Source organism: Pieris brassicae, unplaced genomic scaffold (assembly GCF_905147105.1).
Source record: "Pieris brassicae unplaced genomic scaffold, ilPieBrab1.1, whole genome shotgun sequence".
Taxonomy (NCBI): domain Eukaryota; kingdom Metazoa; phylum Arthropoda; class Insecta; order Lepidoptera; family Pieridae; genus Pieris; species Pieris brassicae.
This window is the reverse complement of record NW_025576233.1, coordinates 41,214-57,942: the sequence shown is the minus strand read 5'-3', so window position 1 is coordinate 57,942 and position 16,729 is coordinate 41,214. Positions and strand designations below refer to the sequence as shown.

At 34.9% G+C, this 16,729-nt stretch overlaps 3 long non-coding RNA genes across 7 annotated transcripts; 1 reads left to right on the top strand and 2 right to left on the bottom strand.

The window, feature by feature from the left end:
• Window positions 1-625: 625 nt before the first annotated feature.
• On the bottom strand, window positions 626-3,235 carry LOC123719857. 3 transcript variants are annotated; one of them, XR_006755960.1, is made up of 5 exons: window positions 3,071-3,235; window positions 2,728-2,866; window positions 2,036-2,363; window positions 1,408-1,590; window positions 626-971 (listed from the first exon to the last, which is right to left on the bottom strand). It is a non-coding gene; the product is annotated as an uncharacterized LOC123719857 (long non-coding RNA). The 3 variants fall into 3 exon arrangements; XR_006755959.1 differs by having other exon boundaries at window positions 2,036-2,350; XR_006755958.1 differs by having other exon boundaries at window positions 2,036-2,866.
• Window positions 3,236-3,279: 44 nt separating this feature from the next.
• LOC123719855 lies at window positions 3,280-6,450 on the top strand. Of its 3 annotated transcripts, none has more exons than XR_006755955.1 (4): window positions 3,280-3,676; window positions 4,065-4,201; window positions 4,351-4,449; window positions 6,346-6,450. It is a non-coding gene; the product is annotated as an uncharacterized LOC123719855 (long non-coding RNA). The 3 variants fall into 3 exon arrangements; XR_006755954.1 differs by having other exon boundaries at window positions 4,351-4,475; XR_006755956.1 differs by lacking the exon at window positions 4,351-4,449.
• A 406-nt stretch (window positions 6,451-6,856) lies between these two features.
• LOC123719856 lies at window positions 6,857-8,345 on the bottom strand. The gene is made up of 3 exons (XR_006755957.1): window positions 7,599-8,345; window positions 7,144-7,518; window positions 6,857-6,916 (listed from the first exon to the last, which is right to left on the bottom strand). It is a non-coding gene; the product is annotated as an uncharacterized LOC123719856 (long non-coding RNA).
• Between the last annotated feature and the right edge of the window lie 8,384 nt (window positions 8,346-16,729).

The following is a 16,729-nucleotide window of genomic DNA, read 5'->3' as shown; positions in this document are numbered from 1 at the left end:
TCATAACGATTAACTAAATCATGGGAGTTACACTCCGAGAGCATAGTCAGACGCAGGCACTCTCTTCTTCATACAGTTATTCGTTTCATAACGATTAACTAAATCATGGGAGTTACACTCCGAGAGCATAGCCAGACGCAGGCACTCTCTTCTACATACAGTTATTCGTTTCATAACGATTAACTAAATCATGGGAGTTACACTCCGAGAGTATAGCCAGACGCAGGCACTCTCTTCTTCATACAGTTATTCGTTTCATAACGATTAACTAAATCATGGGAGTTACACTCCGAGAGCATACATAGCCAGACGCAGGCACTCTCTTCTACATACAGTTATTCGTTTCATAACGATTAACTAAATCATGGGAGTTACACTCCGAGAGTATAGCCAGACGCAGGCACTCTTCTTCATACAGTTATTCGTTTCATAACGATTAACTAAATCATGGGAGTTACACTCCGAGAGCATAGCCAGACGCAGGCACTCTCTTCTACATACAGTTATTCGTTTCATAACGATTAACTAAATCATGGGAGTTACACTCCGAGAGCATAGCCAGACGCAGGCACTCTCTTCTACATACAGTTATTCGTTTCATAACGATTAACTAAATCATGGGAGTTACACCCCGAGAGCATAGCCAGACGTAGGCGTAGCTGAGTCGGCGATGCCACTTAATTTCCCTGGGAGGTTGGAGGTTCCACCTGGCTGTTACAGGGATATTCAGTTGCGCAGCTAGGTTTAGTGTCTTCGAAGAATAATAATTTCAGCGTATTAAAAACGCTGCTACTAATTGCCTAAGCTAGTTTTTAATTGGACCGACGTGGGGTTTGGATCACATCCACAATTACAGATGTCAAGTATTATTATAATAAGTGTTTATACCTCTTTCCTGTCGGTCGAATCTCCGTTCAGTCGAAAAGCTTGTCCAGCGACAGTTGTTCCAGGGGCGTCTTGTCATCATTCATCTGAAGGTAAAATAAATTATATAATTACTAGCTGCCATAGAATGTGGTTTTAGATTTGAATTTGATTTACACTTCGGTCTAAGTAACACGTGGTTGGCTAACACCAAAAATTAAAAAAGTTCATACTTTAGCCTCAATAACACGTGGTAATCATGATATTGAATTGTAGCTTATATGACACGTTTGTCGGTTTACCATAGCAGTGCCATCTATTGATCACTTACTCAATTCAGTCGAATAATTGTGACTGTCAATTAATTATAGACAAATAATTTGCAATAAAATAAAATTGCGACTATAATTAAAGATCTAAGCTACCCTATCTCTTAAGTTGGACCAGACCGCTCACGGTGTGCCAATTTAATTTAAAATCGGTTAAGTAGTTTAGGAGGCCATCGCGGACGGAAGTACTTTTCAATAAAATTTTGAAACTTACTTTGGCAAATATTCCAACTGCAACCGAATGGCTTAAAATTTGATCTGCTAGGCGCTCTTTGATTTTCTGTTTGCCATTCTGTACTGGTTGTAAGTGGTGCTGGGTTAAAGCTGGAGCAAACACGGTTGGGATTCTCGCGATCTTTATTATAAAACTCCTCTATGTGGCTCCACTTTACTGTACCTGCAATGGAAGGTTATGATCTTATTCTCAAAACAATTTTAACCAATCACAGGTCAAGCGGCAATAAGAAAATAAATATGGTACAGCAGAGGTACATCAATTATTAGTTATTTTAATTAGGCAATAAGGCAATACTAACAACTACTTGATGCAGGGAAATAATTGCCAAAGGCCACTAGCGGATAAATAAGTCAATGGATGGTCATGGTTCAATGGATAAATAAGTCATAAAAAAGTTTTAATATCTTTCCGCTGTTCAATTAATTAAATTATTATACCAACCTATGTTTAGTTTTCTGTTTATTTGTATATCTAGTGTAAATTGGAAATACCGTTTAAAAAAAAATTAAATCTTTAAACATGCACTCAAGCAAACAAGCCAATGTAAATTTGTAAAAATTAATATTCAACCACATTTTGTATAATATTCTAAAGAAGTGGTTACCTCCTCGACAAGAGCTGCTGACTTGTCTGCTGTGTCACAATCTCCTGAGAAGTAAAATGCTATTGGCTGTTTCCAGCATTTTCGAACACCGATAACCATGAAAGTTCGACTATGGTTTGCTATCACAGTAGTACGGCCTTAGCATTGAGTTTTACGTTATATGTCAGATTTTTTCTTATTGACATTTCATCAAAAGCCATTTTACATAAATTATCATTGACATCTTGGTCTTTTGTGATTTCTTTTACTGTCTGTATTACTGGGCTGTTGATTCCACATACCATTGGAATTTTGTTCAATAATGCCTTGAGAGAGCTGACAAAATAACCTAGTATTGTCTTTGGTTAACATAGCTTTTACACATTGAAAGAAACCAATTTTTTATACCGGATTAAAACTATTTGTATTATTATAAACTTATAATTATGTATAATAATCCAGTTAAAAAAATATTTTCTTTCAAAATAACCTAATCAATAATATAAAACAAAAGTTTGATTTCTTATAGATGCTCAAGACGTTCACTTTATCATCCAGTGTCCATCTCATTCCAGTTAATTTTCTTATAAAGTTTTTCAGTTGGCTTTGTAATAGTAAAGAAAATGAATTATTTAATGTGCTTTTTAATATTTCATTGCTAGGTTCGTTTGATGTTAGTACACTTAATATAGATCTTTTGGAGTTTTTATCACCTTGAAACTTTTTTCAGAGCCTCACTATTTCAGATAGATTTTTTCTGCATCTCTTAGACAGCGTTTGCTTTTGAGGTGTAAGTTCACTGAACTTTTTCACGTCCAAGTCCTACAAAATACCTTTGCTAGTTGATGGTTCCTGGAAAATATACAAAAATAATTGAATAAAAAATTCGAAAAAGATAACAAATCCAATAAGTGGATGGAGAAAATAGAAAACTTTTAATCATCCATATATCACCTAGATGTGTGTCAGAAATGTACTGCCTACCTCTATGTAAAAAAGCATGACTATAAAAATTTGTCTATTTGACTTAGGTAGAATATGAATGTAAATACTCACTTGGATGTCATAACTTGCTCTATATGGACTACAATGTTTGTTTTTTAATTGGTCTATATCCTCCTCTATTCACTCTTAATCTAACTTGTTAAGTCTTTTCCTATCGCTGCTGGTAAATGAAGATTCATTCAAATGATTTTCACATAGTATCCTATGCTGGGCATTCACTGTAACTAATATGGATCATCGGTTTAAATACCCATATTTGTTTTGTAGATAGTACAAAAGTTATTGAAAATATCGATACTACTCGGGTATCGATACTTTTTGGTGATCACTAAATTTGTTTTTAAGCCATTCATTTTGTTTAATGGCGTCCAGTCATCGTTTGTCACCCTTGCAGTAGAAATCGTTTTACGTACTCCTATAAACTTACAACGTTTGACTACCATGGCGTCTCCGAAGCCCATTGTTTGAAGAGTTAAGTGAAGTGCAAGTGTTGGACTCAAATTAGCCGCTTGTCACGGCCTCCTCTTCTGCGCCGATCCTTGACGAACCGGTTGCTGGTCCTAGTGGGCTGACTAGTCCTGGCGAGGAATTTGCTGCGATGCCCAGACTTACTAGGTCATCTGGCAGAAGGCTTAATCCTTACTCGGATGAGTTAAAGTAAGTTTTGATTTATGTTATTTCAGGTCAGGTTATAAAATAATAAATCATTAGTAAAAAAAAAAAAAATTGCTTACTGGAATTTTGAAAAAGTTGGATTGCATAAGGTCTGTTGTGGATTTTAAAATGAAATTTATAGCTGAAAATATTTTTTTCATTGTTTGTAACTTTCTGTATTATCTAATTCTGTATTATCCTGTACTTTTTTAATATCAAAAAAGTACCCAAAACCGAATCAGAGCACCCCACTATCCACATGGTCTTGTCTGCCCTACCCCTAGAGTATATATAAAAGCTCCGAAGTAGCCGTCAACCCCCTCCCCGCCCCTCTAAAACCTCAAATATCGACGGTCCATATTGGAAAGATTAACCGATCTACTTACTTCAGAGGCCCATTCTCGGACGGAAGAGGGAACCTATGCAAGGATAAGGAAGAATCTTCTTTTGATGGTATACCGCATTTTGAGTATTTTCCCTACCATGTTTTGGCAAAGTACAACACAAAATCGTCAATATGACTTACCTGTAAGTGAAGTTTTATTATACATTGAGCTTTGAGACTTTAATACTACCCTCAGTTTTCATTTGATTGAAATTGTAACTACACGTGTGTAAATCCAGTTGTAATGTATCCTCGAACGAAGGCGTACATAACCAAAAGCGTCGCGTAACAGGTAACGCACGGCCGCCGCCCTAACGACCACTTGTCGCTGGATGAGACAATGAACTGCTGCAGGTATCGGGAGAAGATCCATCAAAGTCTAATACTCCAGGTGAAGACATACAGTTTGATCTTGCAGTAAGCTTACACTTTACAACTTTTATCTAAGTATTCTAATCAATGCACCCAATTTGAACCCAGAGGAAAAGACCGCAATCTCAAACAGGATTAATATAGGACGCAGGTTTCAAATGAAACCAAATGCTACAGCTACTTCTTGTTTAGCAGAGGCCACTCACAGTGTTCTTGTCTGCGGAAACAAGAAATATGTACCTATTAAAATTACTTATGGATACGGATTCCAATGTGACACACAATACCAAGACTCAGTCACACGACACAACTTTATTCTATATAGCCTTAAAAGATCTAAAAGAACAACTTCAAGGAACATAGGTATACAAGTACCTATTCAGTAAGCGATTAGTTGACTACAAGCTCGCATCAAAATCAGAAAAGGACAAAGAAGGTCAAAAAGAATTTAATCATAGGCAAAAGGGGAATCCAGGATGAAGGAGCTTGCTCACAGCCTACTATAGGCAGTCGCGTCCAGCGCCGCGCGCGCCACCTCGCGCTCACTGGTAGTTTATCAAAGAATGTTATTCACTTATTACTTGTGATACAACTCTATTATCGTGGATAAAAGGTTATAAAATACCTTTTTCTTGGTCAGCGATGTTCCTAAAAGTAAACTATATTCAGAGACTGAACAAAGCAAATTCGAACAATCTATAAATTACAACAAAAACACTCCCGCACAAGGCGTTAACCGACAGATAACCGTTTGGCACCGTTAGGTGGCTATCTGAGGGCCGCAGGTAAACCCGCGTTCATAAATTGAAGCGAAGCGACCAATGAGAGGGCGGCAGGCAGCAAGGCAGCGATCGGACTGACCAATGAGAGGGCAGCAGGCAGCAAGGCAGCGGTCGGACAGCGCGTGCGCACTGGCAAGCGGCGATGACTCACACGGAGCGAGCGAGATGGCACTACAGCACTGATGACTCACACGGAGAGAGCACTGGAGCAGACATCCGCACGGGTCGGCGGTCGGAAGCGAAAGTGGCCCCTGCGCATGTGTCACAACCTCTTTTATAATCACAACTCCCTCCTCCGACTCGACCATCCCACTTCGGGAAAATGGTCGAGTCAATTCGTAACAACTCGTAAACAACCGAACGAGTCAAATGAGTAACTATTGCACATGCGCACTTGTAGCAAGATTCTTAAGAATATGTTTCATAAAAATGTTTAGAATTTAGAATAATTAAATTAATATTAGAAGCTAACACAAGAAATATTAAGTTTATGTCCTCCAGCTACACTGAATGTTTACAAAATATTCAGGACGCTAGAACACTTCTTGAAGCTAAAGGATTTATTGTAAATACTGAAAAGAGTAATGAAATTCTTGTAAATTCTTGGGTATATAATAAAATGTAGAACTTAAATCTGTTAATATGATAATAATAAACAAATTTTTCAAAATCTCGCACAATTAGATGGCTTACGTGCCTACCTCTGCCTGTCCAGCAGCAGAATATGGCTGGTTTTACACGAAGGGTCTAGAGAGTAAATATTTTAACCATCGATAGTTTTACCGGACTTACAATGGTATCGTGCGTCAGACCAACCTATAAATTAAATTAAATCGGTTGACTTTTGTTAAGAAATGTATAGTGATTCAATTCAATTTCCTCATCTTACTAAAATTACTAAAGAACTTTGGCGATGGGGCGAAGGCTTACACGGTTTCCTGGTCAATTTATTTAATGGCTTTCCATCGTTTGCTATCATATTTAAAACGTTAGGAAAAATTATTAACGGCAATGAGTTTGGCATCATATTTGTTTTCCTGTGGACTACTCGAACGTGGTGACCGCTTTTCAGAAGGCTCTTAGTTTCGGGAACCATAATTTTCTAACCTAATGAAACTTATCTCTCATTCCAGCAACCGAGAAGAGTGCCTTTGTCATCAGTGTCATCTATAATATAAAAAATGAATCGCAGAATGTGTAGGTAAGCGCATAACTATACAAAGCCTGAACCAATTGTACCAGTTCTGTTTTTTTAATGTTTGTTGAAGTTGAAGTTGATGGTTTTAACATTTTCATTGGTTTACATTTATAACATTTGTTTATAACATTGGATTACATATTAGTAATATATAAGAGTATAATGAAATAAATTTTATATTATGTTATGTTTTATTTATTTTTCCTAATATTTCATTACATTACATGGTTATGATAAATAATAATTTAATTTTATAGGTAGATTAACAACATAACTTATTAAAATTTTAACTAACTTTCTTCTAAGAAAAATAAGTACTACTATTTTATATGTACAAAAGGACATTTAAATACAACATGTTTGTTTCTGCTAGAATTAAGAAGAATATATTAATTTTCCAAAATAATAAATAAAGCTTGTTCTTTCAGTTACGTCTTGATTTCCTTCATTAACTTCTTGACTTGAAACTGTATCAAGTGTTGGAACTAAAACTTCTGCCGGTATATCTACAAATTATAATCCTTACAAATATTTTGCATAACAGCTGTGGCAATAACAATAGCTTGAACTTAAGCTAGTAATAAATACAATGTTAAAGCGACATTTCCATACTCCAAATTTTCCGAAAAAGACAAATATTTTAACCTTACATCATGTTTCATTTGGGTCACATATCTTGCAACTTTTTGACATAGTATAATTATTAATACTCTAAATTATACTATATATTTACCTCTCTATAGTATTCCTATTCTTAATGTGTACTTCATCATATCTCTGGTCAGTCAGAGAAATGGTGTTAATGAATAAGGTATATTTGAGTAAGCACTATTAACAACCATCCAGTGATTTCTCAGTAGACCTGTACGATATTAAGCTATAAACAAATATACCTGTTAATTTAGTTGGCACATTTATCAAGTTCTACCTTCTTATCAATAAATTTGAATTAACTTGTAGAACTGAGTTTACAAAAGTTGTTGCATCATGAGCGGCACCAGGCCATGGGGAACAACATTAATATATTTTATTTCTGCATCACACACAGCTTGTACATTTAAAGAGAAATATCCTTTTCAATTACAATATTATTCACCAATTACGTCACCTAAAGAAAATAATGCTGCTTAAAATTATTACAACTTCATACTATAATGTACAATGTTAAATAATATATAAATTACTTACATGATGATTGAATTCGTAAATGTGGCATAACAAAAAACCACAAATAAAATATTTTAATTTTTTTGGTTCAACAGTTTATGTGCATGATAAGTTATATAAGACAAAATTCGATGTTAAGTCATGGAAAGGTATTCTTGTGGGATACGAACCAAACGGTTATAAAGTTTGGAATCCTAAATGCGAAAAATTTATTACTGTCAGAGATGTCATAGTAGATGAGACAAATTACTTCAATCCAGGCCTGCGTTGCGACCTGAAGAGAATATAGTAAATTCTCATGATAATGTTAACATTGACAACATTTCAAAGTCAATAAAGTCTCAAAAAACTGACAGATATAAATCAGATACCTGTAAATCTGATGATTATGAAGTTCCTCAGAAAATTCGCAAAACTAACCATGACATCGTCGAATTTGAACAACCAAATGCACATTCTGATGATCTTTCAGTGGTCGTAAATAATGAGGACACAACCAGTTGTATTGAACCACGTAGGAGTGATAGGCTTAAAGTCGTCCCCCTATTTCTTATAAAGAAATCGATGATAACCTTATGTGTGCTAGTTCAATTTTGTGTAAAATACCAAATTCGTTTCAAGAGATTAAAACACGAGACGATAGAGTTCATTGGGAAGGTGCAATTAAATTCTCTATTTTTAAATAAAACATGGACTTTAGTACCACGGCCAGATAACAAAAATATTATAGATTGCAAATGGATGTTTAATATAAAAAATGATGAATTCGGAAAGCCTTTACGCTATAAAGCTCGACTCGTTGCTAGGGCTTTTAGCCAGGAATATCTCATAGACTATAATGAGACTTTTGCACCTGTTGCAAGAATAGCTAGTTTTAGATTTATTATTGCTTTTGCTAATCAATATAATTTACTTGTACATCACATGGACGTAAAAACTGCATTTCTAAATGGGGTACTACAGGAAGAAATATATATGAAAGTTCCAGAAGGGGTGTCTTGCAAAAATGGTTATGTGTGTAAATTAAATAAAGCATTATATGGGCTAAAGCAAGCCGCTAGATACTGGTTTGAAATTTTTGAACAGTCTCTTAGGCGGGAGGGTTTTCAGAATTCATCAGTAGATAGATGTATTTATATACTAAATAAAGGAGATATACAGAAAAATATATATGTGGTACTTTATGTTGATGATTTGGTAATAGTGAGTGCTAATGTAAATACAATAAACAGTTTTAAAATATATTTAATGAGTAAATTTAAAATGACAGATTTACATGAAATTAAATTATTTCTTGGAATTAAAATAACTCGTTGCGATGATATGATAATGTTAGATCAAAGTGCTTATATTAAAACAGTTTTAAATAAATTTTGCATGCAGGATTGCAACAAAAACCTGCAATTACTCCTATGGATAGTAAACTCAATTATGAAGCACTAAACTCAGAAAAAATTACACTGCTCCATGTCGCAATTTAATTGGTTGTCTAATGTATATAATGCTATGTACTCGACCTGACTTAAGCACTAGCGTTAATATATTAAGTAGGTACACAAATTAAAATAATAAAGAATTGTGGCAATGCCTCAAAAAAGTGCTTAGATATTTAAAAGGCACAACTGATTTATATATTTAAATTGTTTGAACATTGTTCAATAACCTGGACAACAAAGAAACAATAGTCAGTAGCAGCCTCCTCCACAGCGGCTGAGTATATGGCCTTATATGAAGCCTTTATGGCTTAAATCTTTGGTAAGGAGTATTCATATTGATATATCCACTCCTATTGTAATATATGAAGACAATTAACTGACAGACAGACATTTTTCTAGGGAACAAATAGAGAAAAATGTAATAAAGCTAAAATACATTCCCACAGGTCAACAACCTGCAGATGCGTTAACAAAACCATTACCAGCGGTTACGTTTCATGAAATGAGGAGAAACATGGGTTTACAATTATAATATTTAATGAGTTGGCTATTATTTGTTATTAATTTAATTATTCTGTTATATTCATTGTGTTCTGATAATTATATGTAATGTATATAATGTATCGAATTTAAGATGATGAAATGATCTGATAAGGTTTTTCTGGGTTTTCCCTTATCCGAGCAACAAATGTTGGATCATTATTTTTGTATTTTCCCAGACTCGCTTGGAAGTTATATAGTTCTGTTTAGGCATTTGATTTGTACAAGAATTAATTTTTGAGGGGGCATGTTGATTTATTTGAGTAATATTGCAAAAATTAATCATTGTATTGACTTTTTCCTGTCATTTGAATGAGCGATCGAGCCGCCATCTTGTCGAGGCGCCAAATTGTCTTTACCTCACTCTGCTCCAGGTCATTTCTGTTTCATTCCAATGTGTATCGTGGTAGGAAGCAGACATATCACTTCCAAGTTAAACAGTAAATATATTTCTTTATTACGGATACTGTGTGTATAATTATCGTGCCCTAACAAGAATTACAACAGTTCTTAACTGATACCGCCGTTACTGCACACTCGCAATGTTCGCGAGTGTGTTGCAGGCCTTTTAAGAATTTTTAAACTTAAAAATTGTAATTTATAGTAAACTGAAATATTAAAAAGATTATTACTTATTACTGTTTTTCTTGGAACAGGTGGTAAACGAACAGATTGTCCGTGGACAATCTTAATGTCAAGTTCGCGAGTGCGTTGCCGGCCTATTAAGAATTTGTATGACTTATTTGAAGATAAATATTATAAATAGCAAAATATAGATGTACCTACTACTAGCGACATTTTGTACCAGAGTGTCATCAAATGTTGTCTATGAGATTCTTTACTTTTGTATTTAGAAAATAAAGTTCAGTTCTTTTCCGGTACTCGCTCAGTCACGTTGTTTTATTACAGGTTATGGGCCCAGGCCGCTCCTGGCTCATAAAAAGTACTTAGTTCTCGCGACAGTATAATTATTGATTATCAGGACATTATCGATAATAATAATTCGTGGCAGAATAGGACTAAGTGTGTTGAGTTGTGCAGATTTATTGTGTCGCGTCAGGCATCAGTAATGGCGTCCAGTTCGAACTATCACATTAGTGTGCCGAAACTGCAAGGGCGTGAAAATTACAGTGAATGGTGTTTCGCAGCAGAAAATTTCCTTGTCTTAGAGGGAATGGTTGGGTGTATCAAACCTGAGCCCAACGTTGCTCCAGCAGCTGCAGACGATGCGAGAACAAAAGCGAAGTTGATTCTAACAATTGACCCGGCTCTTTATGTTCATATAAAGAATGTAGCAACATCGAAAGAATTGTGGGATAAATTGAAGATGTTATTCGATGACTCGGGATTTACAAGAAAAATAAGTCTTCTGAGGAATTTAATTTCTATTCGATTAGAAAATTGCACTTCGATGACGTCATATGTAACACAAATTGTTGAAGCTGGTCAGAAATTACAAGGTACGGGTTTTGGCATAAGTGATGAGTGGATCGGATCTATCATGTTGGCTGGATTATCTGAAAAATATATGCCCATGATAATGGCAATCGAGCATTCGGGCATGATAATCACAACCGACGCCATTAAAGGGAAATTGATGGACATTGGACCGGAAGACAGTGATGCCAACAATGCGTTTGCTTGTTTCCGCAAGAATCAAAAATCAAAGAGTGTAAAGAGTACACAGTCTATGTACAAGAAAGATGGTGAGAATGGGCTTAAAGGTCTCGTTACCAGGCCATAAAATTATTAAAAAAAAAAAAAAAAAATGGTGAGAATGAACGAATGTCGACATCTGTCAAAGAAAAACAACACGTCAAATGTTATAATTGTAAACAACATGGCCACTACCGTAATCAATGCACTTATAAAGATAAATCTTATAAGAATTCTGAAAATAAATCGTCAAAAACAAGTAATGCATTCAGTGCCGTGTTTTTTAGCAGAATATTTGACAAGAGTGACTGGTATGTCGACTCTGGGTCAAGTTCGCATTTGACAAGCAATAAAGATTGGATGGTCGACGAATGTTATTCTGGGTTCACCAAGGAAATCATGGTTGCTAACCAGAATAAAGTCCCAGTGTTGTGTTGTGGAAAAGTAAACATAACAACATCAACTGAAGGATGTGACTTTAACATAACTGTTGAAAAAGTGTTGTGTGTGCCCAAATTATCTACCAACTTATTGTCAGTAAGCCAACTGATATGGCAGGGTAACAAGGTGTATTTTACAAGCGATGGATGCGAGATATTTAATAAACAGGACACTCTAGTAGCGACTGCATCACTTATAAATGGAGTTTATAAACTAAATACTTCATCTTGTTTGGTGGCAGCAACAGCAGAGTCTCCAGAAGTTTGGCATCGTAGATTGGGACATGTCAACAGTGATAACATGAATAAAATGCAGGATGCTGTGGAGGGGGTCAAATTAACTGAGAAGGCCGACATCAACAAGTCCAACTGTATAGTGTGCTGTGAAGGAAAGCAAAGTCGGTTGCCCTTCGATAATAAAGGGAACAGGAGTACTAAGCTATTGGAAATTGTACACAGTGATATATGTGGCCCAATGGAGAATGTATCGCTAGGAGGATCAAGGTACTTTCTCATTTTTGTTGATGATCACAGCAGCATGACATATGTTTATTTTTTAAAAGGTAAAAATGAGACTTTACAATATTTTAAAGAATATAAAGCAAGAGTTGAGAATTCAACGTCAAATAAAATAAAAATACTTGTAAAATAAAAAGTGATAATGGCACAGAGTTCTGTAACAGAGATTTTGATAATTATTTGAAGAAACTGGGTATAATTCATCAAAGAACCAATCCCTATACTCCTGAGCAAAACGGGCTTTGTGAATGTATGAATAGGACTCTGATCGAGAAAGCAAGATGCCTTTTATTTGATGCAAGATTAGGCAAGGAATTTTGGGCTGAAGCCTAATGGCTTCAGCACACAGAGACAATAGACACAGCAGTCTATTTACAAAATAGAATTGTAAAAGGTGGATTGAACCACTGTACACCGTACAAGTTGTGGACAGGAGGCAAACCCAACCTCAGTCATTTAAGGATTTTTGGTAGTACTGTCATGAGACATATACCCAAGGAGAGAAGACGTAAGTGGGACAAGAAATCAGAACAATGCATACTGGTTGGTTACCCTGAGGATGTCAAAGGGTATAGGTTATACAATCCTTCAACAAAGGCTATTATAACCAGTCGAGATGTTGTCTTCATAAATGAAAAGTTATCTCATCAAGAAAATATGATTGAAATGGAAGTGGTAGAAGACAAACCAGCAGAAAATAGTCCACATACATCTTCAGTGGGAGAGGTGTCAGACCATGATGGAGAGGATTCATTCATTTTAACGAATGACATGGATGAAACCTATGTACCAGAGGAGGAGTCCATGACATCTGAGGAAGAACAGCAACCAGAAACCACATCAAAGTCACAACGGGTGAGACAAAAACCAGAAAGGTTTGGATATATGTGCACAGAACAGTGTAATGAATATTTTAGTGATGAACTGACATTAGAAGAAGCACTAAGGGGACCAGAGAAGGAGCAATGGGAACAGGCAGTGAAAGAAGAGCTGAAAAGCTTTGAAGACAACAAAGCATGGGAAGTTGTTGATATTCCTGCAAGTGGCAATATAGTTAAGTGCAAGTGGGTTCTAAAAAAAAAGTGTCATAGTGAAAATAATGTCCGCTATCGAGCCAGACTTGTGGCTAAAGGGTGTAGTCAAAAATATGGTGTGGACTATAGTGAAACATTTTCTCCAGTAGTACGGCATACAACACTTAGGTTATTATTCGCATTATCAGTGCAGTTCAACTTAGAAGTAACACATCTTGATGTGAAAACTGCTTTCTTAAATGGAGATCTGTCTGAGACAATATATATGCAAAAGCCTTTAGGTTATGTCTGTCCAAATAATAAAGTTTTAAAATTGACCAAAGCTATATATGGTCTCAAACAGGCATCTCGTGCATGGCATAAGAAAGTGGATGGTTGCATGTTAGCTAATGGTTATATTAAGTCCCAAATAGAGTCATGTTTATATACAAAATTTGCTGGCAGCAGTAAAACCATCGTGACATTATATGTCGATGATTTCTTTGTATTCTCAAATGATAGAAATGAAACTAGTAATCTTAAGGATATGTTGAATAAGATTTTTGTATTAAAAGACTTGGGAATTGTAAAGGAATGTCTTGGCATGTCAGTTGTATTTGATAAACAAAATAATAATTGTACTGTGACTTTAAGTCAAGAAAAATATATTGATAGATTGTTGACTAAGTTCAATATGGTTGATTGTAACACTGTGAATACTCCAATGGAGGTCAACTTAAAATGTAAGAAGGAAAATGATTGTAGTAATCAAAATCCCTATCAGCAGCTTATCGGGAGCCTAATGTATTTGGTTGTGCTCTTTGTCTGGGTCTGTTATATCTTGGAGTTGTAGTAAGCAAAAATGTATTACACTTTCTAGTACCGAATCTGAATATGTATCCATATCAGAAGCCTGCAAAGAGGCAGTTTATTTGAGAAATTTACAATTTGAACTTACTAAAAGTATGTATAAGATCATTTTATATAATGATAGTATGAGCGCACAGAAATTGTTGTTAAACCCTGTATTCCATAATAAAACGAAGCATATTGATGTCAGATATCATTATTGTAGAGAATTAATTAATGAAAACATTATAAGTGTTAATTATCTATGTACATCAAATATGCCTGCAGATTTGTTTACAAAAAGTCTCGCTGCTGTAAAACATTATAAACATTTGAATACTTTAGGTATTGTTAAAGTGTAATTGTTTCTTTTGTTTATATAGTATCTATATTTTGAGTGGGAGTATTATAAATAGCAAAATATAGATGTACCTACTACTAGCGACATCTTGTACCAGAGTGTCATCAAATGTTGTCTATGAGATTCTTTACTTTTGTCTTTAGAAAATAAAGTTCAGTTCTTTTCCGGTACTCGCTCAGTCACGTTGTTTTATTACAATAAATACAAATAAGAATATTATTTATTAGTATTTCTTATAGAACAGGTGTTAACGGGCAGGAGCCTTATCTGATGTTAACTGATACCCCCTTTAACGTACACGCTTAATGTCGAAGTGTTCGCGAGTGTGTTGCCGGCCTTTTAAGAATTTTTATGACTTATGTATTGAAATTTTAACAAAATTTAAATACAAACAAGATACCAATTACTGTTTTTTTTTTTTGGAACAGGGGTAACGGAGACGAGCCTTATATGTTTTTAACTGATACCGCCGTTAATGCACACTCTCAATGTTCGCGAGTGTGTTGCAGGCCTTTTAAGAATTTTTGAAATAAAAAATTGTAATTTATAGAAAACTGAAATATTAACAAGATTATTACTTATTACTGTTTTTCATGGAACAGGTAGTAAACGAACAGATTGTCCGTGGACAATCTCAATGTCAAATTCGCGAGTGCGTTGCCGGCCTATTAAGAATTTGTATGACTTATTTGAAGTTAAATACAAACAAGAATATTATTTATTAGTATTTCTTATAGAACAGGGGTAGAACAGGTTTTAACGGGCAGGAGCCTTTTCTGATGTTAACTGATACCCCCGTTAACGTACACGCTTAATGTCGAAGTATTCGCGAGTGTGTTGCCGGCCTTTTAAGAATTTTTATGACTTATGTATTGAAATTTTAAGAAAATTTAAATACAAACAAGATTATTACCAATTACTGTTTTTTTATGGAATAGGTGGTAAACGAACAGATTGTCCATGGACAATCTCAATGTCAGCTTTGCGAGTGCGTTGCCGGCCTATTAAGAATTTTTATGACTTTGTTGAAGTTAAATACAAACAAGAATATTATTTATAAGTATTTTTTATAGAACTCAATGTTCGCGAGTGTGTTGCCGGCCTTTTAAGAATTTTTGAAATTAAAATTTAATTTATAGAAAACTGAAATATTAACAAGTGTTAGCGGTAGTTGATTTAGTTCTTAGGGTAGGAAATTAAACACTTCAATGATGACCTAATTCACTATAATTTACTTCACTGATTTTACGTGAACTGTATAACTTCAAACTTGTACGAAGAAAAGGCCCGTGCGCATGTGTCACAACCTCTTTTATCATCACAACTCCCTCCTCCGACGCGACCATCCCACTTCGCGAAAATGGTCGAGTCAATTCGTAACAACTCGTAAACAACCGAATGCTTTGTAACATACAACTCAAATTAGAAACGAAATTTTAACTTTAACTTTTGAATTACATCTATAACTACAGAGAGTTAAATTTAATCCATTGTGACGTTACTAATTATTTATGTTCATTTATTAAGGAATATATGAATTTGTCTCGGTAGACATCCCTACTCATCGGCAAAGAAGACACAGGGTGTAGGCCGAGAGAAAAAGCCGGCGTAAAAAACTCTCGGTACTCTTTTAAAATATCAAGTCATCAATTTTATCAATAATTTACAATAGTCTTACTAACTAAATCTATTGTGACCTCTTCACATTCACAATAGTCTTACATAACCAAATCTATTGTGACCTCTTCACATTCACAATAGTCTTACATAACCAAATCTATTGTGACCTCTTCACATTCACAATAGTCTTACATAACCAATCCTATTGTGACCTCTTCACATTCACAATAGTTTTACATAACCAAATCTATTGTGACCTCTTCACATTCACAATAGTGTTACATAACCAAATCTCTTGTGACCTCTTCACATTCACAATAGTCTTACATAACCAAATCTATTGTGACCTCTTCACATTCACAATAGTGTTACATAACCAAATCTCTTGTGACCTCTTTACATTCACAATAGTCTTACATAACCAAATCTCTTGTGACCTCTTAATATTCACAATAGTTTTACATAACCAAATCTATTGTGACCTCTTAATATTCACAATAGTTTTACATAACCAAATCTATTGTGACCTCTTCACATTCACAATAGTGTTACATAACCAAATCTCTTGTGACCTCTTTACATTCACAATAGTGTTACATAACCAAATCTATTGTGACCTCTTCACATTCACAATAGTGTTACATAACCAAATCTCTTGTGACCTCTTTACATTCACAATAGTCTTACATAACCAAATCTATTGTGACCTCTTCACATT